The sequence below is a fragment of the Brienomyrus brachyistius genome, unplaced genomic scaffold (assembly GCF_023856365.1).
Source record: "Brienomyrus brachyistius isolate T26 unplaced genomic scaffold, BBRACH_0.4 scaffold43, whole genome shotgun sequence".
NCBI lineage: Eukaryota > Metazoa > Chordata > Actinopteri > Osteoglossiformes > Mormyridae > Brienomyrus > Brienomyrus brachyistius.
Genome location: NW_026042318.1, coordinates 447,549 through 453,314, shown reverse-complemented (window position 1 = coordinate 453,314; position 5,766 = coordinate 447,549).

The following is a 5,766-nucleotide window of genomic DNA, read 5'->3' as shown; positions in this document are numbered from 1 at the left end:
TAGAATAGGATGTGGTAGGATAAGAATGTGTAAGATAGGATAAGGTAGGATAGGAACGGCTTAGATATAATAGAATAGGATAAGGTAGGATAGGAATGCCAATTGTAAGATAGAATAGGATATGGTAGGATTAGAATGTGTAAGATAGGATGGAATAGGATAAGGTAGGAAAGGAACGGGTAAGATATGATAGAAAAGGGTAAGGTAGGATAGGAATGGTTAAGGTAAGATAGGGTAGGATGTGGTAGGATAAGAATGTGTAAGATAGTATAAGGTAGGGTAGGAACGGCTAAGATATAAAAGAATAGGATAAGGTAGGATAGGAATGCCAATTGTAAGATAGAATAGGATATGGTAGGATTAGAATGTGTAAGATAGGATGGAATAGGATAAGGTAGGAAAGGAACGGGTAAGATATGATAGAAAAGGGTAAGGTAGGATAGGAATGGTTAAGGTAAGATAGGATAGGATGTGGTAGGATAAGAATGTGTAGTATAGGATAAGATAGGATAGGAACGGCTAAGATATAATAGAATAGGATAAGGTAGGATAGGATGTGGTAGGATTAGAATGGGTAAGATAGGATGGAATAGGATAAGGTCGGAAAGGAACGGGTAAGATATGATAGAATAGGCTAAGGTAGGATAGGAATGGTTAAGGTAAGATAGAATAGGATGTGGTAGGATAATAATGTGTAAGATAGGATAAGGTAGGACAGGAATGGCTATGATATGATAGAATAGGATAAGGTAGGATAGGAATGCCAATTGTAAGATAGAATAGCATGTGGTAGGATTAGAATGGGTAAGATAGGATGGAATAGAATTAGGTAGCATATGAACGGCTAAGATATGATAGAATACAATAAGGTAGGATAGCAATGGCTAAAGGAAAGATAGAATTGGATAAGGTAGCATAGGAACGGCTAAGATATGATAGAATAAGCTGGTTAGGAAAGAGTAATATAAGATAGAATAGGATAAGGTACGATAGGAACAGCTGAGGTATGATAGAATCGTATAAGATAGGAACGGCTAAGATAGCATTAGGTAGGATAGCAACGGGTAAGCTAAGATAGAATAGGATGTGGTAGGATGAAAATGGCAAAGATATGATAGGATAAGGTGGTATAGGAACGGCTAATATAAGATAGAATAAGATAAGGTAGGATAAAAATGGCTAAGGTATGATAGAATAGGCCAAGATAGGATAGGAATGGCTAAGGTAAGATAGAATAGGATAAGGTAGGATAGGAAAGGTTAAGGTAAGATAGGATAGGATGTGGTAGGATAAGAATGGGTAAGATAGGATGGAATAGGATAAGGTAGGAAAGGAACGGGTAAGATATGATAGTGTAGGCTAAGGTAGGATAGGAATGGTTAAGGTAAGATAGAATAGGATAAGGTAGGATAGGAATGCCAATTGTAAGATAGAATAGGATAAGGTAGCATAGGAACGGCTAAGATATGATAGAATAAGCTGGTTAGGAAAGAGTAATATGAGATAGAATAGTATAAGGTAGGATTGGAATGACTAGGGCAAGATAGAATAGGATGTGGTAGGATAAGAATGTGTAAGATAAGATAAGGTAGGTTACGAACGGCTAAGGTATGATATAATCGGATAAGATAGGAACGGCTAAGATAGCATTTGGTTGGATAGCAACGGGTAAGGTAAGATAGAGCAGGATGTGGTAGGATAAGAATGGCTAAGATATGATAAAATAGGATAAGGTAGTATAGGAACGGCTAAGATATGAGGGAATAAGCTGGTTTGGAACGGCTAATATGAGACAGAATAAGATAAGATAGGATAGGAATGGCTAAGGTATGATAGAATAGGATGTGGTAGCATATGAACGGCTACGACATTATAGGATAGGATAAGGTAGGATAGGAATGGATAAAGGTAAGATAGAATAGGAGAAGGTAGCATAGGAATGGCTAAGGTAAGATAGAATAGGATAAGGTAGCATAGGAACGGCTAAGATATGATAGAATAAGCTGGTTAGGAAAGAGTAATATAAGATAGAATAGGATATGGTACGATAGGAACAGCTGAGGTATGATAGAATCGTATAAGATAGGAACGGCTAAGATAGAATTAGGTAGGATAGCAACGGTTAAGCTAAGATAGAATAAGATAAGGTAGGATAAAAATGGCTAAGGTATGATAGAATAGGCCAAGATAGGATAGGAATGGCTAAGGTAAGATTGAATAGGATAAGGTAGGATAGGAATGGTTAAGGTAAGATAGGATAGGATGTTGTAGGATAAGAATGTGTAGGATAGGATAAGATAGGATAGGAACGGCTAAGATATAATAGAATAGGATAAGGTATGATAGAATAGGCCAAGATAGGATAGGAATGGCGAAGGTAAGATAGAATAGGATAAGGTAGGATAGGAATGGTTAAGGTAAGATAGGATATGATGTGGTAGGATAAGAATGTGTAGGATAGGATAAGATAGGATTGGAACGGCTAAGATATAATAGAATAGGATAAGGTAGGATAGGAATGGTTAAGGTAAGATAGAATAGGATGTGGTAGGATAAGAATGTGTAAGATAGGATAAGGTAGGATTGGAACGGCTTAGATATAATAGAATAGGATAAGGTAGGATAGGAATGCCAATTGTAAGATAGAATAGGATATGGTAGGATTAGAATGTGTAAGATAGGATGGAATAGGATAAGGTAGGAAAGGAACGGGTAAGATATGATAGAAAAGGGTAAGGTAGGATAGGAATGGTTAAGGTAAGATAGGATAGGATGTGGTAGGATAAGAATGTGTAAGATAGGATAAGGTAGGATAGGAACGGCTAAGATATAAAAGAATAGGATAAGGTAGAATAGGAATGCCAATTGTAAGATAGAATAGCATGTGGTAGGATTAGAATGGGTAAGATAGGATGGAATAGAATAAGGTAGCATATGAACGGCTAAGATATGATAGAATAGAATAAGGTAGGATAGCAATGGCTGAAGGTAATATAGAATAGGATAAGGTAGCATAGGAACGGCTAAGATATGATAGAATATGCTGGTTAGTAAAGAGTAATTTAAGATAGAATAGTATAAGGTAGGATAGGAACAGCTGAGGTATTATAGAATCGTATAAGATAGGAACGGCTAAGATAGAATTAGGTAGGATAGCAACGGGTAAGCTAAGATAGAATAGGATGTGGTAGGATGAAAATGGCTAAGGTATGATAGAATAGGCCAAGATAGGATAGGAATGGCTAAGGTAAGATAGAATAGGATAAGGTAGCATAGGAATGGTTAAGTTAAGATAGGATATGATGTGGTAGGATAAGAATGTGTAGGATAGGATAAGATAGGATAGGAACGGCTAAGATATGATAGAATATGCTGGTTAGTAAAGAGTAATTTAATATAGAATAGTATTAGGTAGGATTGGAATGACTAGGGCAAGATAGAATAGGATGTGGTAGGATAAGAATGTGTAAGATAGGATAGGAACGGCTAAGATATAATAGAATAGGATAAGGTATGATAGGAATGCCAATTGTAAGATAGAATAGGATGTGGTAGGATTAGAATGGGTAAGATAGGATGGAATAGGATGAGGTAGGAAAGGAACGGGTAAGATATGATAGAATAGGATAAGGTAGCATAGGAACGGATAAGATATGATAGAATATGCTGGTTAGGAAAGAGTAATTTGAGATAGAATAGTATAAGGTAGGATTGGAATGACTAGGGCAAGATAGAATAGGATGTGGTAGGATAAGAATGTGTAAGATAGGATAAGGTAGGTTAGGAACGGCTAAGGTATGATATAATCGGATTAATTAGGAACGGCTAAGAGCATTAGGTACGATAGCAACGGGTAAGCTAAGATTGAATAGGATATGGTACGATGAAAATGGCAAAGGCATGATAGGATAAGGTAGTATAGGAACGGCTAATATGAGATAGAATAAGATAAGATAGGATAAAAATGGCTAAGGTATGATAGAATAGGCCAAGATAGGATAGGAATGGCTAAGGTAAGATAGAATAGGATAAGGTAGGATAGGAATGGTTAAGATAGGATAGGATGTAGTAGGATAAGAATGTGTAGGATAGGATAAGATAGGATAGGAACGGCTAAGATATAAAAGAATAGGATAAGGTAGGATAGGAATGCCAATTGTAAGATAGAATAGCATGTGGTTGGATTAGAATGGGTAAGATAGGATGGAATAGAATAAGGTAGCATATGAACGGCTAAGATATGATAGAATAGAATAAGGTACGATAGCAATGGCTAAAGGTAAGATAGAATAGGATAAGGTAGCATAGGAACGGCTAAGATATGATAAAATAAGCTGGTTAGGAAAGAGTAATATGAGACAGAATAGCATAAGGTAGGATTGGAATGACTAGGGCAAGATATAATAGGATGTGGTAGGATAAGAATGTGTAGGATAGGATAAGATAGGATAGGAACGGCTAAGATATAAAAGAATAGGATAAGGTAGGATAGGAATGCCAATTGTAAGATAGAATAGCATGTGTTAGGATTAGAATGGGTAAGATAGGATGGAATAGAATAAGGTAGGAAAGGAACGGGTAAGATATGATAGAAAAGGGTAAGGTAGGATAGGAATGGTTAAGGTAAGATAGAATAGGATGTGGTAGGATAAGAATGTGTAAGATAGGATAAGGTAGGATAGGAACGGCTAAGATATGATAGAATAGGATAAGGTAGGATAGGAATGCCAATTGCAAGATAGAATAGAATAAGGTAGGATAGCAATGGCTAAAGGTAAGATAGAATAGGATAAGGTAGCATATGAACGGCTAAGATATGATAGAATAGAATAAGGTAGGATAGTAATGGCTAAAGGTAATATAGAATAGGATAAGGTAGCATAGGAACGGCTAAGATATGATAGAATATGCTGGTTAGTAAAGAGTAATTTAAGATAGAATAGTATAAGGTAGGATTGGAATGACTAGGGCAAGATAGAATACGATGTGGTAGGATAAGAATGTGTAAGATAGGATAAGGTAGGTTAGGAACGGCTAAGGTATGATATAATCGTATAAGATAGGAACGGCTAAGATAGCATTTGGTAGGATAGCAACGGGTAAGGTAAGATAGAGTAGGATGTGAATATGAAAAGGTAGAATATGAAAAGGTAGGATAGGAATGGCTATGGTATGATAGCATAGGATGTGGTAGCATATGAACGGCTAAGATATTATTGGATAGGATAAGGTAGGATAGGAATGGAAAAAGGTAAGATAGAATAGGAGAAGGTAGCATAGGGATGGCTAAGGTAAGATAGAACAGGATAAGGTAGCATAGGAACGGCTAAGATATGATAGAATAAGCTGGTTAGGAAAGAGTAATATAAGATAGAATAGGACAAGGTACGATAGGAACAGCTGAGGTATGATAGAATCGTATAAGATAGGAATGGCTAAGATAGAATTAGGTAGGATAGCAACGGTTAAGCTAAGATAGAATAAGATAAGGTAGGATAAAAATGGCTAAGGTATGATAGAATAGGCCAAGATAGGATAGGAATGGCTAAGGTAAGATTGAATAGGATAAGGTAGGATAGGAATGGTTAAGGTAAGATAGGATAGGATGTTGTAGGATAAGAATGTGTAGGATAGGATAAGATAGGATAGGAACGGCTAATATATAATAGAATAGGATAAGGTATGATAGAATAGGCCAAGATAGGATAGGAATGGCGAAGGTAAGATAGAATAGGATAAGGTAGGATAGGAATGGTTAAGGTAAGA